Genomic DNA, 19,538 nt, shown 5'->3' on the forward strand with positions numbered 1-19,538 from the left:
TTTCAGATAAACTATCCATAAATTAAAAAGAAAAACTTACTGTTCTTTATTTATCCCCAAAGGCATAGTCAAGCGCAAAACAAAAACACCATTAAACATATAGTAAAGTAACATGGATGACTAGAACTGTGGATAGTTCCATCACAGTTGAACGAGTCCCCAAAATATATGTACTCTGTATTGACATCTAAATGTCCAGTGACTTGTAACCAACAGGGCTTAATCCACAATGTGTCAAAATGGTGAGTGAAAAGTCTTACAGATGATGACAACGAGGAATGCCATCTGTACAGCGCCTCCTTGAGCTGCTGGTGTTGCATCAGATGTGCGTTACAGGTGAGACATTACTAACAGAGTGTACAGCAAGAGTGCAGCCTGGCAAATCAACTGCTGCCATGGATACAGGGACTTCTACAATCTCAGCCAGACAGTTAGACTGGCGTTTATATGATTTCCTAGTATGGTTTCATTAGGAGAGAGAGAGAGAGAGGGGAGAGAGAGAGCAGATGTTTGTGCATAGTGATATGTGACTTACTGTCCCCCACAGGTACAATCTGTCTCAAACCTGCTATCAGTCTCTTATTCCCCCCTCAGTGTTCTGAGCTGGAGTTCTGGTCCAGTCACACACTCAGACAGCTGCAGGCATGTGTGTGTGTGCCAGCTTAATGCCTGTCATTTATTTAATAAGTTGCTGGTGATTATGAGACAGACCCAGGAGAAATCTGACAGGAACGAGGGTGCTGTTCTTCCTCAAGACCCGAAAGTTACAGGAACACTCCAGAGGAATAAAGACACACATCTTCCTGCTCTGGACTTGTGGATGCTTGTGACTGTGTGGTAGATATAAAATGAAACAGGGTGCAAAAGAAAAGGAGAAAGATGGAAGGATAATGAGAAAACGATGCAGACAAGTGAGAGGTCTTATTCCCTTCCTGTTCATGCATTTGTTTTTTTGTTAAGTAGCCACTTATGTAGGATAATGTACAGTCAGACGGTCACTATTGCAAAATAAATGATTTCAGGGTGATACAAGGCCTCATGAATTTCACAGGGGTTATGGTGCAATAATTATTATTGTGAAACATTATCACAATTTAAATAATCATATATTTTTCTGTCAGTCTTATGGGAAGATTTAAGCATAAATAATTTTAGCTTAAATCAATATTTTATATCCATGTATTCATTATTAAAAGCAGCTGTGTAATAAGTGGGATAACATACAGTTAAATTGTCTCTTACATATTTAAAGGTGCAATATGTAAGAATTTTGCAGTAAAATATCCAAAAACCACTAGGCCAGTGTTATATATTTTGTTCACTCGAGTACTTACAACATCCCAAATGTTTCCAACTATTTGTAAATCGTGAGAAAATTTCAGTTTTAACCAAGGCTCCGGGACGTGTGAGGAGTCGCCTGTCAATTGCGTCATACCCGCGTTACCCTCGGTTTCCGGTTTTATTTTGTAGAAACCATGGAAACACCAAAGACGCTTCAATATTTACGTTTTAATAGGCAAGGGAACAACTGTTTTGATATATTTATAGACCGAAAACTAATTGTTGTTATATAGCTCAATACGTTTAGTCTCATTGTTTAATCTAATTTTCTTGATTTTTTGCGAGTACCATAGAGAAAAACACTATTTTGTGAAGTAGCTAACATAGCATAATCAGATGCAGCTTTATTTTTAAGTAACAGTAATACAGAGTTTTCTCCATCATACAATACGTTTTAAAATTAATTTCATGCCATTTATCAACACAAGCCATCCAAGATTTAATATATTCTAAAATCGATCTATCTTACTGCAGTGTGCAACAGTGTCTCACAGCAGCCGCCGAACGAACGCACAGAGTAATGTTATAACATCATTTTCAACACACTCAAATGTATCTAATATAATAAACAGAGCTGCGTTACCTCATACTCATGACAGGAAAAGCGGAAGCGGCGCCGACGACTGTGGCATAATAAAAATTTCTCTGCTCGTGAGGCGTGTGTTGCGCAATCGCTCCAGCGGCCTCGTTCAGCTTCCCACAACACTCAGCTCCTGCACTGCTTCAAACTACAGTAACGGTAATAATCGCATCCATGAACATGATTTCTTCCCGAGTCCTATCCCAATTCTTTTCCACCGGCCGTTGATGTGAAGACCACATGTCCCAAGATTCATCAAGCTAAGCCTTTGTTTTGAATAGGCCTCTAGCGACCTCTAGCGGACATGAAAATATTATCTATTGCACCTTTAATGTGCCCTAAAGAAAATGCTATGAAATGTCCCAAAAATGTCAATTACCTCCATTAAATATGCAGCACCTCTGTTAAGGCAGCATTAACAGCAGGATTTCTTAGAGAATAAGTCAAACAACAATCTTCCATCTGCTCACATACCTTCCCTTCCAAAAGCCGTCCACTCACTCAGAGACACTTAATAATGAGTAATTGGCAGAACGCATTCACCAGACTCTCAGCTAATGCACCTGCTACCCATGACTGTGTCAGAAAGAGAGAGCAGCGGGCACCAGATGTGAAGGCTGCGTCCACCCCAACCCACAGCATCATTTTAGATTGACCCACTTTCAGATTTTAACTGTAATTGCTGGATGGAAAAATTGATTACATCCAAAGACGAGTCATAAATGATTCTTATTATTTGCTGAGAGAGAGAGAGAGAGAAAATGTGTGTCTAAAACCCCAACATCTGAACTGATCTGAACGTTCCCTCACTATTTATTGATTGGAAACGAAAGAAAGCCAGTGAAGGAAATTTGAATCAAACATTATTGTTTAGTGATGTTCAGTTGCCAAGCAACAACTCCTACATGCATCAGCACTGTACCAATGACAATATGAATGGAGAGAACAACAGACAATGATAGAACTGTTAGGAAGTCCTTAATTCTAGTAGAGAAAAAAAAAAACAAATAATAAAAATCTGAAGTTATCAATCTCATTCTCAGCCATTTAATAGAACAGTTCACCAAAAATTAAAATTCTGTCCATTTTTTCTCACCTTTATTTCTTTCATGCAACACAATTTTGAAGAAATGTACAAAATTGCAGAAAATTATTAGTGAATAATGACTTAAATTTCAGTCTGTTCTTCGCTTAAAGCTACAGCATCACATGGCGTGAAAGATTTGAAATAAAGAATTATGGTGCTTTTATAGTGTTTTATAGTGTCCTTTTTGGAGCTTGACAGCCTGCAGTCACTATGAACTGTCATAGTATGGAAAATACGTTTGTGAAATTTTTCAAAATTCTCTTGTGAAGGATGGACAGAATTTTTGGGTGATCTATCCCTTTAATATAATGTCAGTAAGTTAAAGGAATAGTTCACCCAAAAATCAAATTTACTCACCCTCAAGCCATTCTATATGACTTTCCTCTTTCAGCCAAACACAATCTGAGTTATTTTAAAAAATATCCTGGCTCTTCCAAGCTTTATAATGGTAGTGAATGGTGCTCAAGATCTTGAAGCCCAAAAAAGTGCATCCATCCATCATAAAAGCAATCCATAAGACTCCAATGAGTTAATAAATGCATTCTGAAGGGTTTTTCGTTCGAAAAATATCCATATTTAAAACTTTATAAACTATAATCACTGGCTTCCGGCAACGGTCGCACATGCGTTCAAGAAAGAATCAAGTTCCGGCAGAAGGGTGACCTCTGACCCGACGAATGACGTAGGACGAAGCTCTTATTCTCTTATATTGAAATCCTCCATCATTTTTCTTTAAAACTTCTCATTTTAGACTTGTAATTCATGACCAGCTTTTTGTTTTGCTCTATGGTCTGTGCTTCATTTAAAATATAGATATTTTTCTTACAAAAACCCATCACTTCACTTCAGAAGGCATGTATTAACACACTGGAGTCATATGGATTACTTTAATGATGGATGGCTGCACTTTTTGGAGCTTCAAAAACTTGGACTCTATTCAATGCCATTAAAAAGCTGGGAAGAACCAGGAAATTATTTAATATTTCAGCTGAACTCTGATTGTGTTCAGCTGAAAGAAGCAAGTCATATGCATCTAGAATGGCTTGAGGGTGAGTAAATTATAGGATGACTTTCATTTCTATTTATCAATATTCCTTTAACTGCATATAAATGCATATGGATTTGATCACAGTACTCGCAGGTTTGTATTAGTTCTCAGGGGAGCTTTATTATTTTATTTTTTGAGAACTCTCAACCATCACTAATTGCACACTCCTCTGAGCCTTTCTGCAGCTTTTAAGCAAGAAAACATCACAAGCAAAGTTTCCAGAAAACAGGCCAGAGGCAGATAATGGGGGATGTTGTGTGTGTTCTCCTCACAAATCTCAATTTATCAGCCTTGTGCTTGAATTTGGTCCTCTTTCTATGTTCAGAATTCATCTGGAGCTTCAGATGTCATTAGAATTCGGCAGGGCGTCAATAAAGAGTCTAAAGTGCTCTTTCACCTAATAACAGACTCTATGTTAAACAAGGGTAGAACAGCCATCTGAGACTCTCTCAGTCCTTAGTAACCTAGCAACCAACGCCAACACAGTTTGCCGTTCAAACCAATGCGTAAAGCTTATGGAAGTCCTTAAGGTGAGGGGAACTGTATCTCATTACCTCAGGCGAAGAACGATATGCGTAACCTGAAAGTGTGTTTCTGTAAGTGCTTACCTTTCACATGAATGGGTTAAGATGCAAACAGGGTAAACCAACACAAAAATGTTTAGATGACCGTTTCTGATCTAGTTGCCATGGTGATATTCAGAGCTGAGGTGTTCCTGAGTGTGTTAGCATCCCTCATTGCATATGCTAATTTAATATGATAACACACAAATGCTATATGCTAACTCCTCAAAAGACGCCTCGCAGACCTGATCTGACTCCTGCATGTTTAATAAAAGATCTCTTCATCTTCTGTTTGTGCCAAAAATCTTCATGCCTGAGGGAGCTGGACCTCAGCCAGAGGTTAAATTCAACCTGTGTGTTAGGCTGCCATTACAAGAAACATTAAAGTGAAGTTCAGCTAACAGCCAGCGGCAACTGGATTTGCGCAGCACTTTACCGCTCTATCACACAATTCAGCAGAGATCCACAGTGCAAGCATACAGCAAAAGCAGCTGGAGAAGCTTCAAGGAGGGATTTGCCAGGACAGAAGATGGTTTTATCTGGTACTGTGCCAGAAAGATAAGCTCAATGAATATAGCACATTTACAGAATATACTGTATACAATATAGTATATACACAGCTGTTTGGCTGTGGTCCATGTAAAATGTTATTGATGGAGGCATGGCAATGAATAAAAAACGAAAACTAATCAGAATTAATGGTTTCCGGCCAATTTCAAACACTTGTTATCTATTTAGACCAAAGGGTCAAGGTTTGGCTGGTTAGCATGGCCCAATCTGCAGGGTAAAATTCAGAATGGAAGAATTGACTCTTTTTCACATCTTAATTTGGAAAGTGAATTTAACAAAGTTGGTTTCTCCATAGGGGAATTGATTTTCAACTACAACTTTTAACCTTTAAAGTCAGACCTTCTGTAAGCTTTGAGGCTGTAAAAGGATTAGTTCACTTCAGAATTCATATTTCCTGATAATTTACTCACCCCCATGTCATCCAAGATCCAGTTCTTTCTTCAGTCGAAAAGAAATTAAAGTTTTTGAGGAAAACATTCCAGGATTTTTCTTCATATAGTGGACTTCAACGGTTACCAATGAAGGTCCAAATTGCAGTTTAAATGCAGCTTCAAAGGGCTCTACCTAATCCCATATGAGGAATAATGGTCTTATCTAGCGAAACTATCGGTCATTTAAAAAAAAAAATAATAATTTACGCATTACATGCATAAAAAACGCATTACGTAATCACTTTGGAAAGATCACGCATGACGTAGGCAGAAGTACCGAGCATTTTGTACCAAATGTTTACAAAGCGAACATGCAGATTAAGTCAAACGGCTTTTACAAAACAAAAAGTAAAACAACGATGTCAGACGATTTTGAAGCTGGAGGAGAAAATGAGATGAAGTTTTTCGCCTTACTTCGGACTTCTGCCTACGTCACGCATGACCTTTCCAACGTGATTACGTAATGCATGGTGGATTGCAGAGCTAGTGCAAGACGAGCATTTGTGGTTAAAAAGTATATAAATTTTTTTTTTTATAAAATGACATCGTTTCGCTAGATAAGACTCTTATTCCTCCGCTGGGATCACATAGAGCCCTTTGAAGCTGCATTTAAACTGCAATTTGGACCTTCAACTCGTTGGTAGCCATTGAGGTCCACTATATGGAGAAAAATCCTGGAATGTTTTCCAGGATTCTGGACTCTTGGATGACATGGAGGTGAGTAAATTATCAGGAAATTTTAATTCTGAAGTGAACTAACCCTTTAATCAAAGGTATTTGGTTTTCAAAGGTAAAGGTATAGGGTATTTTTTAGCCACTGGAAGTCCTGGTGAAAAACTACACTACCCATGATCCCACACCCATGAAGCACAGCAAATGATGCAATTGTCAGTCTCCATATGCTATATAAGCATATTTTGTATATGCTTATATAGCATATGTATATGCTTTAAATTAATTTGTCATTCGCAATGATTTGTGGCATTGTAGTTCTGTCCCTCATTAAAGCCTTTAAAGGTGGACTTATTTCAAATACACTGTTTGGAAGTTAGTCGGGCCAATACCAACAACAAACATCTAACCAATCAGCATCATGACGGTCGAGGAGAGAGAATGAAGATGGAGAAATGAGGATGGACATTTGAATATTGAGAAGCACACACTGTCTTGTGCCTTTGTCTTTTTGTCAGAATTTCCAAAAACCTGCTTGAAATCAAAGTTTGCAATGTTGTGATTCACCTTGTAGCTGGTTGGTTTGGTTCAAGCTGAGCAAGTGCCATTCAGATGCATGGCAATGCTAACGGATAGTTTTAACCTGGTATTACATCTCCGATTAAGACAAACATACTCTGAATTCTTTAGTAAATCGAGTCCACATGGTACTGGACATATTACAATAGAGCTGTGTACTAGCACTGATGAGAGACCTCTAAACCCAGCTGCGCACATACAGATTTGTGTTGTGAGTGCCTCCCGCTGTCTGTACAGATGTTCAACAGGCTGATATCAGTGAACCCTGTGGATACAAAGTTACTCAAGTGCGACGAGCCATACATTCCCCTAGTTGTCCTTAATCCACCCACCTACGCATGTAAAGATCAAATACAGGTGCATAAGTACATACCAGCATATTGACTGGGTGCTCACTATTATATATATATATATATATATATATATATATATATATATCAGGGTTATATATATACACACACACTACACTCCATCAGCTAGGGTTAAAAGAACTCCAAATTTTTCTTATTTTGTTTAAATATTATATTTTTTCATTTAGTGCTGCCCTTCGGAAGATACTTACATGTTTCCTGGAAGACAAATTGAGTACAATTTACCTTCAACTTCAAATTCAAAAAGTCTACTCCCCCTGGTTCTTAATGCATCGTGTTTCCTTCAGGAGCATCAGTGAATGTTTGAACTTCTTTTAATAGTTGTATTCGATTCCCTCAATTGTCCTCAGTATTAAAAGATGGATCTTAAAATCATATAGTCACTGCTGGAAAGGGGTCAAATATGCAAAAGATGCTGGAAAATCAAACTGATGGAGTGTGTAACTTTTCATTTCTTAAACAATCATCCAGGCAGACATATTGCAGGGTTTGTTTTCAACATTCAAAAAAAGTTGAAAGCTGGCCATGTGAACGCTATCCCTCAGGAGTTCTAAGATTCATACAGCTCAAATATTTGTTGTTCACTTTGAGACAGATCTAGAAAGGCTATGCAAATTTGTTGGGAATAAACATTTGGTAACAACTCATTTAAATGTACCACCATTAATCTCATGCAAATGAAAACGATGAGGGATGGAAGTATAGTTCAGTGGGATGTGCTGGCTGCTTCAGCCTGCCACATAAAACACTATTGCTTAAAAAAAAAAAAAAAATCACCCAAAAATTAAAATGCAGTCATTATTTACTCAACTTCATGTTATTCTAATCCCCTACTGACATTTTTTTTTTTGAAGAAGAAGAAGAATTTTGCAGTTCTTTCCATAAAATGACATTTCAATGTGATTAGAGCTGTCAAGCTCCAGAAACACCAGGGGGAAAAAAACAAAAACAAAAAAAAAACACTAGGTTTCATAAAAGTAATGACTTAAGATTTTGACTTTTATGGTTTAGTCATTTTGTGGAGCTTGTCAGCCTTTGGTCACTATGAACTGTTACTGTATGTCAAGAGCTGCATAACAATTCTTTAAACATTTCTACCTGAAGTGTGTTCAGTGTAAACATGAACAACAAATGGTTGTGGAACAACACGAAGTCGCAAGTAAATAATGTCATTTTCATTTCTGGGTGAACTATTACCTTAATAATAGTCTGAATCCTTTACAAAATGTAACATATTATGCCTGCATTGTACTTGTGACACATATAAAAGAACCTCACCAAATACAATGCCATAAAACTTTCCAATCTACTGCTGTGCTATGATATTAGCTGCAAACCTGTTAAGTGTAACAGCATCCATTAGCCTGGGCCCTGCAGTGGTTCTGGTAGAACAGCCAGCATCTGTGTGTGCTCAGACACATCCAAGAGGACATGGAGAGATTAGCAGTCTTTACTCTGCCATGATTAGTGCTAACAGCCATGCAGCAGCACACAAGGCTAGCATCTGTTCCTTACAACAGCCCTCAATTCAGCTTCAGCTGGATTCATTAAAAAGGGGTTTCTTCATCGTTTACTCTGGCCTGAGCATCAAACGCTTTTCTGGAAAGCCCAATTCAACTGTGACTCCATTAAAAAGCATCAGACCAAAATTACTCCGCTTCAAAATGGGGGAAAGTGAAGTAAGAGGAGGGTGGAGTCAGTTTGATATTAAATATGAAGTGTTGATTTCTATGGGAAACGATAATTCATCCCCTGATGTGGTTAACCACATGATAACGTGATTTAAAGCCTTTCTCTGTGGGAGTGAATCAGAAAACAAATGTTGTCAAGGTATCTTTTTGGTGTCATTTGAGCTGGCTAACCGACATTCATTTTTCCATTTGAAAGGATAAAAAAATCTTTAATCTACTTTAAAGAGAGAGTAAAAAGAGAACAGCATGGGATTACTGACTCTGGGGCACCCAGGGGCCCAAAACAGTGAGATCACAGATTTACAAAATGAAGAATCACTGGTAAAATCATAATGGGGTTCTTAGACTCATCATCTCATCTTTTGATTATAGTTTTATAAATGCACCGATATTACAATTCCGATAAACTGATAATTTTTTTTTATGGCCGATAACCAATAAACGGCTGATATTAAAATTCTATAATTTTGATAATTTAAATATAAAAAAATCAAAGATTTTCTAAATATTACATATGACAGTGTTATAAAATTATTGGTGTTTTCATCTAATTGAGTGTTAGATGATGGCAAAGTTAATCTAAATGAAAAAAAAAAAAAAAAAAAGGAAATGAGAGTGAATATTTAAATATTCCATATTGTCTGATAGACAGACAGAGACAAATAAAATAAATGAAGAGTTAATTTGCAAAAACCGGTTGATGAACCGACTGATGTGCGTTATTCTCCACATTATGAACCCTAAATACGTTTTATTTGAAAAGCCGGTATTGTCAACTGTCAAGGCATCGCGAGTTCACGTTTTACAGCAGAACAGCAGCTGTTTGTGTACAGAAACCGATAAGTCTGTTTTAGTGAATCAGCACACCAGTATTTAGGTCAGGTGACAAGGCTTCTAGTCATTTCAAAAAGACGCGCTACACTGTAAACCTGAATAAGTTGGACTAACTCAAAAAATCTGAGTTAATCAGTTACATCAAATTTTTTGAGTTATGATGTTCCCAATTTTAAGTAAGAAGAACAATCAAGTTTTTAGTTTGTAGTACTCACGCATGATAATTGCTCTTAACTTGAAGTACTGATTTAGCTAACTCATACACTTTGATAGCAGTTGACATAAAATATTTAGTTAATTAACTTTTTTATTTTAAGGGCGTCCAAATCAAATGAGTTATTTACTTCACTGTAAACCCTAATAAGAAAATTCAGAAAATGCCAACTTGCTAATTTGCTAACATGTTAACGATAGCATGGTATGACACTTACTGAATTAGTAACTTACAGCAACAGGTAACAGGTAACTCTCCAAAAACCCACATTAACAGAAACTCTTCTAAATTAGCATAACAAAACATTAATCACTACTAAATCTCCCTGATCCATTAATTTTGCACAAAAAACATTAAATAACACTTAATTTTAACCTTTCGAGTGCCATGGGCAAAGCATGCTGGGAAATAGAAATCCCAGCCCAGCCCAATTAAACTTAAGTTAGTTTAAATTAAAAGAAATGAGTTCATACAACTCAAAACAATGAAACAGTTCAGTTTACTTAAAAGAAAATGAAAGTTCTAAATACTCATTACAGATAATTTAACTGAACTAATTTGTTAAATTTAAGTTTGTCCTACTCAAAACAATTAAGTATTTTGAGCATTAGGGTTTAGCTGAGGGAAGTTTTGTCAAAGCTGAGTCTGCAAATCCTTGTACACCATACACGTCTTACATGATGAACCTTTGGTTGTCCTTTTGTGTGTTAGTGTGTGTGTGTGTGTGTGTGTGTGTGTGTGTGTGTGTGTGTGTGTGTGTGTGTGTGTGTGTGTGTGTGTGTGTGTGCGTTTGTGTGCACACATGTGTTTGAGTGTGTTTTAAATGCAATTACAAAGAAAGTACTTGTTTTATTTTTTAACTCTGTAACATGAATTGTGTAGTTATCTGCTTTTGCCAAAGAACGACTGTGTGTATGGCCTATAAACAATATGGTACAAAAATATCATGTTGCCCTAATGTACTGTAGTTAAGTTTTTACATACAGAGAAAAGGTTCCTTATTCTACATGTTACAGTCTTGATTATAAACACTATATGCAGTGTCACACGTCTGTTATGAACGTTGTTTCAGCTGGTTTTTCCTGTACTGACTGACGCAGCACTTTTTCAGACTGGCTTTCTTACATTCTCAATTAAGACACCAAGGAGGTTCCTCACTGCACCAAACTCATATCAGCTCAAACAGCTCCTCAGGGAGCTCATGCCACCCTCCCGGTGGCCACGTGTTATGGGAGGCAATTCAGAGTGAATAAATTATCTTCATGCTTCAGCACTGTGCTGGATTTCATTACAGACTGACACATCATTGTTCGATTACAAGGAACAAACTATAGAGGAGCTCTGTAAACTCATCATCTGCACAGCTGTCTTCTGCCTTTCGTGTTCACAAATTTAAATTTATGTTCATGGCAGATGCTTTCTTATCGAAGTGAAGCACAAGAAAGCACGAGCAAGTAGTTAAAAACACAGCAGGGCTTTTTTTTACAACTTCATATGGTTGCAGAAATTAAGGTAGGCCTATTCAGGGCAGAAAAACTGAATATTATACATATATGTGTAAAAATATGGCTTATACCAATAAGATCGTAATTATTTTTATCTTATCTCCAATAACCAGCCAATATAAAAGTCTATTTTTGTCTAAATAATTAAAATTAATAAAAACATATAAATATTAAAATAAAAATGAAAAAAAAAATAGAAAATTAGATCAATAGTGAATTTAGGCATTACAACATAATGTACATGAAAAATAATATTCATTTGTATATTTGCTAAAGATTACATTTAAGTGTTATTAAATTATTAGTGTTTAAAGGGGACCCTTTTACAAGATGTAATATAAGTCTCTGGTGTCCCCAGAATGTGTCTGTTAAGTTTCAGCTCAAAATACCCCACAGATCATTTATTATAGCTTGTCAAATTTGCCCCTATTTTGGTGTGAGCAAAAAAAAATGCTGTTTGTGTGTCCCTTTAAATGCAAATGAGCTGCTGCTCCCACTTTTCAAAAAAGGGCGGAGCTTAAACAGCTTGCGCTTCAGTTGCTCAACAGCAACAAAGCTGGAAAATTTCACGCAGGCAGAAAATGATGATTGTCAGTAACGGTGTTCAGCCTTACATTGTTCAAACTGGAGTCAGACACTGATGGAGAGAATCAGGAGGAAGTTACAACTTATAGAATGCAACTGCACGCTTCTGAACGGTTAGTGGATAAATTTATTTATTTGCTGTGGGGTTGATTCATCTCATCGACTAGCATGTGCCATCATGTTAATCTTTTGTGCAAATCCAGCGTTGAATTGACCCTTCACAAAGACCCGCCCCCCTTAGTTGCTGTTGCTTTGTCCGACAAGCCGTGGCGCTGTCACGCCACACGCAGTGAAAAATACATCGAGGACACTGACAACACGTCGACAGACAAGACAAAGCAGGTTACTTATGATATTAAACAAAGTCCCAGCTTTCAAACTGTCGTTTTTTAAGAAATTCAAACAATAAAAACCGTTTTGTGGACTCTTTAATGTGTCGTGACCGTGGTCGTGACAGATTGCAGTAGTGCCTCAGCTCAAGAGGCTCGTAAACCGATCATCTCTTCTTACTAGTTCATTTATAGCATCAAATAAACATGAATGAACATGAGAATGAATGTTGTTTCTAACGCGGAAAGAAGTCAGTATACACTATTTTTCAAGTTTAACTCCACCGAGGTTCATCTTCTAACTCCTGACTGCTTTGTCGGACAAAATGGCGGATTCTGTGTTCTGATTGGTTAGATCGCTTGTCAATCAAACTCCCGGCGAAGGGTCAATTGACCCTCATTTGTGAAGCAGTCCGGCGTAAAAGTATGGCATAGTAACAACACTCTACTACGACAACTCTTCCTCTTATCTAAAGCAGCCCAACATGGCCTTGTTTATGTAAATGTTAGGGTTTGTGATGTTACTAACCCGGGAAGAAGCTCATTGTAGTCCCTACCAGCCTTTTGTTGTAGCCCTTAAAAAGCGATTTCTGTAAAAGAAAATATCTTTATGCATTGAACTTTGAGCGTCGTAACTTTGCAGATGTTGTTTATGCTCTAACAGCAACATTACACAATAACTAAAGTTAAAAAAGTGATATCATAATCAACCACCCCTTTAAAGATTGACTTTATGTATGCAGTAGATGAATGCAAATTGCATCAAATACAATAAAAATGAACAGATAATATTTGTCAATATGGTAAAAATATATTTTACATCCCTCATTAGACTCATTATAGATTCATAGTGAATTCCATCCAGTGATTTCCGATGTAAGATAAGGGCCAAAATAAAACATACTACCAATACAACTGCAGATACAAGTGAAGTACTAAGACAGAGATAGTGTCACGAAATGTCATTATGTACACAGCAGTGAGAAAAGTGCAGTGCTGTTAGAGGAATTTGGCAAACCCATAAGTAGACTATTTTAGTAGGTCAGTAAGTTCATCTTAAAAATTTAAGCCTGCTTTTAACTGTCATTGTCTGACTAATGTTCTGAAAATGTAACCCAGTGCACAGTGAATCCATCACTCCTGTTTTTGACAGAGAAAGAGATGGTGGGATGTGTCATAAAATTAGTGGTTTTTAAATCACAAAGACTCTGTGCTGAATTGCCTTTTGCAGATGAACAAAAAGTAAAAAAAAAATAAAAAATTCTCTCAACGCAAGAACTTCCTTAGGTTGTGACATGTTTATCTCCAACAAATCTGAAAGCAGTGAGATATTTCCCCCCTCATGAGGAGAAGAGTGTCAGAAAATGTCAACATCCTATTGTGCCTGTTACCAGTACGAACTTTTCCCTAGAGTCACACAACTATCCAGCAGATACAGAACAGCCCACAGCCAGGTCACACACACACACTCGAATAAAATCAGCATCTGAAAAGACGCCCAAATAAGGCTGGTTTGATAATCAGAAATTACTTTAATACACATTCTATGACACATCACACATTAGCTGAACTTTATCCGAAGCATTTCTGTACAGCTCAGGCTGATGTTATGGCATAATCAGCAGTGTTACAAATGACACATGTACTAAACTAAAGAGTTAATCACTCTATCACGCTTTCCTGAGGATCTAACACGATCTATTTGGCCCTTGCAAGGTCAACAGAAAGCTGTCATCCGCAGAGCCCCAGAGCCCTAATAAATGTCTCAATTTATCAGTCTTCAGCGTAACTGTGTGGGTGTGTATGTGCTCTCTGGAAGGCTGCAAGCTGCCGCCAAGCTTCTCTGCGTCCGTTAGTATTTGCCTGTCTCATAAACATGGCCATGTGGCTCTCGCTGTGCTGCTGCTGCCCCACTCGGCAAACCACTCAGCCTCTTATTTCCCAGCATGCATCTGGCAGCCGTCACAAACTATCTCAGTGAGAGGGGCACGGGGAGAGATGCCAGAATGCGAGCCAACTTGCTTATCCTCCTGACTTTCACAAGGAGATACATTTATATATTTATGATTTTAAACTCTTAGCTCACAAATACATAACATTGGTTCAAAAGTGTCTGTGAGTGATGATGATGATGACAATGATGATGATGACTTCTCAGATGAAGACAGATTTGCAAAACCTGAAATGAAGAAAGAGACAGCAGTTGTCAATGATTGTTATAAAATAATATGTTTTTGTGTGCAGAAAAGGTGCAGAATTTATACTGGAACAGGAGTGTACACATAAATCACACATATATGTATTGATAATACACAACACACACACATAGATTTATTCAAATGTTAATTAACCCGAATTATTCTAAATGAAGGAGCATGTAGCTGCAGTCAATTTGCATAATAGATGACCAAATTCTTCTGTATCTCCCCATAAGGGCTTTTAACACAACCTGCACAGCCATTCATCACTCTTAAAAGAAAATCTTTACACTCTCGCCCCAACAAACACTCTTTATATAAGCCTGGAGTGCAGGTGATTGCTGTCCCATCCCAGATTGACCTCTAATGGACATAATTTTTGAAAAAATAAGTACTGTTGAGTCAATTATTCAGTTTCTAAACATAATATGTCATCATAATAGCATATATTTCTGCTTAGAACATTCAATGTTACTAAGCCACAAGTCTGTGATCTTTGTGTGCAGTTTTAGTTGGTTGGTTAAACATTTTAGGGGTTGGTAAGAGGTCTCTCATGCTCACCAAGGCTAAATACAGTAAAAATAGTAAATAGTGGAATATTATTACAATTTAAAATAAATGTTTTCTATTTTATTTATATTTTTAAAATATAATTTATTTCTGTGATGGCAAAGGTGAATTTTCAGCAGCCATTACTCCAGTCTTCAGTGTCACATGATCCTTCAAAAATAATTATAATATGCTGAAATGGTGCTCAAGAAACATTCCTTATTATTACCAATGTTGTAAACAGTTGTACTGCTTAATATTGTTGTATATACTTAATATAATATATTGATTGGAAAATGTGACATTTTTTCAAGATTTGTTAATGTATATTCAAATCCCTTCAAAATGAAGTGCAAAGGTATAGGGCAAACTTAAAGGTCCCGTTCTTCGTGATCCCATGTTTCAAACTTTAGTTAGTGTGTAATGTTGTTGTTAGAGTATAAATAAAATCTGTAAAATTTTAAAGCTCAAAGTTCAATGCCAAGCGAGATATTTTATTTAACAGAAGTTGCCTACATCGAACGGCCAGTTTGGACTACATCCCTCTACTTCCTTCTTTAATGACGTCACTAAAACAGTTTTTGACTAACCTCCGCCCACAGGAATACGCAAGAGTTGTAGAGTGTGTTTGTCGCCATGTCGTCGAAACGCTGTTATTTTCATCCCGCAGTCCAATCACCGGGTCTGATTCCGGCTCAAATTGATAGGGTAAAATTAAAGACATGTTTACAATAACACTGAGTGCGTGCATCTCCACGTTATGGTAAGAGGCGTGACTTTTCCGGGCAAGGAGCGCTAAGCTGCTGTCGAATCACAACACAGGAACCGCTGGCACAATCAGAACTCGTTACGTATTTCTGAAGGAGGGACTTCATAGAACAAGGAAGTCATCAGCCCGTTTTTATGACAGTGGAAACAGCGGTATACAGATAAGTAAATTATGTGAAAAATACTGTGTTCTTTTACACGCGAAACACTATAAACACAATCAAAGCTTCAAAAAAACACGAAAAACGGGACCTTTAAAGGTGCAACGTAATATTTTCTGTCCGCTAGAGGTCGCTAGAGGCTTATTCAAAACAAAGTTGTAGCTTGATGACGCTAAGTATGAGCGCAGAATTTTGGGACATGTGGTCTTCACATCACAGCCGGTGGAAATAATCGGGATAGGACTCGGGAAGAAATCATGTTCATGGATGCGATTATTAATGTTACTGTAGTATGAAGCAGAGCAGGAGCGAGTGTTGTGGGAGCTGAACGAGGCCGCTGGAGCGATTGCACAACACACGCCTCACGAGCAGAGAAACTTTTATTATGCCACAGTCGCTGGTGCCGCTTCCGCTTTTCCGGTCATGAGTATGAGGTAACACAGCTCTGTTTATCATATTAGATACATTTGAGTATATTGAAAATGATGTTATAACGTTACTCTGTGCGTTCGCTCGGCAGCTGCTATGAGACACTTGTTTGAGACACACTCCAGTAAGCGAGATTGATTTTAGAATATCATATTAAATGCTGGATGGCTTGTGTTGATAAATGGCATGCAATTAATTTTAAAACGTATTGTATGATGGAGAAAATTCTGTATTACTGTTACTAAAAATAAAGCTGCATCTGATTATGCTATGTTAGCTACTTCACAAAATAGTGTTTTTCTCTGAGGCATGGTAAAGCATGGTACTCGCAAAAAAATCAAGAAAATTAGATTTAAACAATAAGACTAAACGTGTTGAGCTATATAACAACAATTAGTTTTCTGTCTATAAACGTAACCAAACAGTTGTTCCCTTGTCTGTTAAAAAATGTAATAAATTAAAGCGTCTTTGGTGTTTCCATGGTTTCTACAAAATAAATCCGGAAAGCCGAGGGTAACACGGGTATGACGTAATTGACAGGCGACTCCTCACACGTCCCGGAGCCTTGGTTAAAATTGCAATTTTCTCACGATTTACAAATAGTTGGAAACATTTGGGATATTGTAAGTACTCAAGTGAACAAAATATATAACACTGGCCTAGTGGTTTTTGGGTATTTTACTGCAAAATTCTTGACATATTGCACCTTTAAAAAGGGGACATATAATGAAAATCTGACTTTTTCCGTGTTTAAGTCCTGTAATCCCCGAGGCATCTACAAACCCAGAAAATGTGAAAAAAGGACAACTCAGTAACTTTGTTTTTGTAAGCCTTTCTCTGCAAGCATGTGAAAAAATAAGCCATTCAGATTTCACCCCCTTGTGATGTAGGAAGGGGATCTTATTATAATATTACTGCCCCTTAATCTGTATGTTTCCAACCACGGCACCGCCATTTTGTTTTCACAAGCGACAACAGTGTACCTGTCACACTGGTCTTGGATTGCAGCTGTCCTGCAATCACTGATCAAACACACTTGAACGTCTTCAGGATTACTAAAGCTACGTGAAGGAAGGTGAGTTGGGTCAGAGCAAAACTCTGCAGGACAGCAGCACTCAAGAACGACCGTCCCTGAGCTTGTGATATGTCTCAGATATGTAAACACTATCACTGATCTGTTAACAGCTAATATAGTAAACATATGAGTCTCCATAAACTCCTGGCATCTGAGCCACTAAAGACGCAGTAGTGCAATTATATTTATGAAGGGTATTCATTTACCAGTATGTGCCAGTCATTTTACACCAGACTGCTTTGAACATGAGGGTCAGTAAAACAGGATTTGCACAGAAGTTGATTCTCGAAGATGGATCAATACCAGCTGTTCATGTTCCAATTTCATATATATTTCATGATGTTTGCAAATTGTCTTTCTGAATGTGTTTCATTAGCACATTGCTAATGTACTGTTAAATGTGGCTAAAGTTACTATTGTTTCTTACTGTACTCATTGAGACCAGAGCCGTGTCGTTATTTTCATTTTTAACCCGAAAAGGCAGTCTGTATTGAGTCTCTCCAACAGTGTGTAGCTTTAGCCATGTTAGCAAACATTCACAAAATACATGCCTGATATGCTGCTGCATCACAAATAGTTTGTAATGATCCATTTTGAGAGTTTTATTTGCTGTGTGAGCTTCTCTTGTATTGTTTATGCCTCTGTGTATCGGAAATGCAAGCTTGGGGGTGGGAAACACAAGCTCATTTGCATTTAAAGGTACACACACCAAATCAGCGCATTTTTTCTCCCACCCAAAAATAGGCAGTTAAACATGGTATAATAATACATGGTATTTTGAGCTGAAACTTCACAGACACATTCTGGGGACACCTGAGACTTATATTACATCTTGTAAAATGGGTCATAATAGGTCACCTTTAAAAAAGTACAACTTAAAAGTTAAGTAAAGTGCAAACTTACAGATGAGTCATGATTCTGACAGCATTCACACACAGGTCTTACGCACAAATACACTCATATGCAGAGTTAGTGAATGAGACCCAGTGAGAGTGGATCTATCGTAGCTGTTGAGGCATGTGTTGTCTCTGGAAAACAAATCAGATCGGAATCAAATTTTAGATGCTCTGAGAAAAAAATAACATCCAAGAATATAAAAAGTAAATCAGTCATGAGAGTAAATGCCTTGGGAAAAGAGGTATTCACAGAGAAAGACCAAAAAAATCCCCCCATGCGAAGGAAAACCAACTCAAACAAAACATATTTGTCAGTTTGACTAATTAAAAAAAAAGTCTTCAGTTTAATTGGGCTCCTGCAGCCTTTATTGGCTGAAGGATATGTGTGATATCTGTCAGAAGTTAGTAAGCAGCAATAAAGCACAAGAATAGTGAACTTCATCTATCTTTTTCACTCATTTCACTTCCGTTCTCCACACATCATGCCTAAGTAACATACAGTAGTCCTTTAACCACAGTAACTAGGCTTCCAAACATCACGCTTAGGTCTAGTAGTAAGAGAGTGTGTGTAGTGCGCACTGTGTTCTCAGCCAGAGTTGTTGGTGTGCATGGAAATGCAGTGAGATGGGAAGCATTTCATGTCTTTCCATCACTAAGAACGTATGTACCCATGTACGTATGTTGTCTTTTGGCAACAGTGAGAGGATCAGTAAACCTTCTGTGTCCCTTAGGAACACGCAAGGGGTTCCGTACCCTCACTTTATCCCCCTCCTGTAAACAAGGAGCGTGAGCACCCTGCTTAGCATCGGTGTAGTTTTTCATTTTGTGCTGCAGCCGCGTAACCCTCATGTCAGTTGGCGGGTGCACATGAGCAGATGGCAAAATAGACAGCCTTGTGTGCATTTGCCTGTCACAGAGGAGCTGAAAGATATACCAGTTGCAGCATGTGGAGTGCCATGGTACACCTGCAAGAAGTCAGTTACCACAGGTTTCCAGGGCTTATGTTGCTGGATGGCCATTTGGACAGTGTGTTTGAGCACACAGGAGAAGCTCTCTACAGTA

General features: G+C 37.7%; 2 protein-coding genes across 5 annotated transcripts in view; one reads left to right on the top strand and one right to left on the bottom strand.

Moving 5' to 3' along the window:
- Window positions 1-19,538, bottom strand: part of dlgap2a (discs, large (Drosophila) homolog-associated protein 2a) — a 141,225-nt gene that overhangs the window by 110,314 nt on the left and 11,373 nt on the right. The window lies entirely within an intron of this gene.
- Window positions 12,045-19,538, top strand: part of LOC125268683 (glutamate-rich protein 1) — a 76,024-nt gene continuing 68,530 nt past the window's right edge. For 2 of the 3 annotated variants that reach the window (XM_048191076.1, XM_048191075.1), the window contains exon 1: window positions 12,051-12,184. The gene's annotated coding sequence lies outside the window, so the exon portion shown is untranslated. Of the gene's footprint in view, window positions 12,185-19,538 lie in introns of all 3 variants that reach the window. The other variant, XM_048191077.1, reaches the window with a different exon arrangement.

This window comes from Megalobrama amblycephala, linkage group LG5, assembly GCF_018812025.1.
Source record: "Megalobrama amblycephala isolate DHTTF-2021 linkage group LG5, ASM1881202v1, whole genome shotgun sequence".
Classification (NCBI taxonomy): Eukaryota; Metazoa; Chordata; class Actinopteri; order Cypriniformes; family Xenocyprididae; genus Megalobrama; species Megalobrama amblycephala.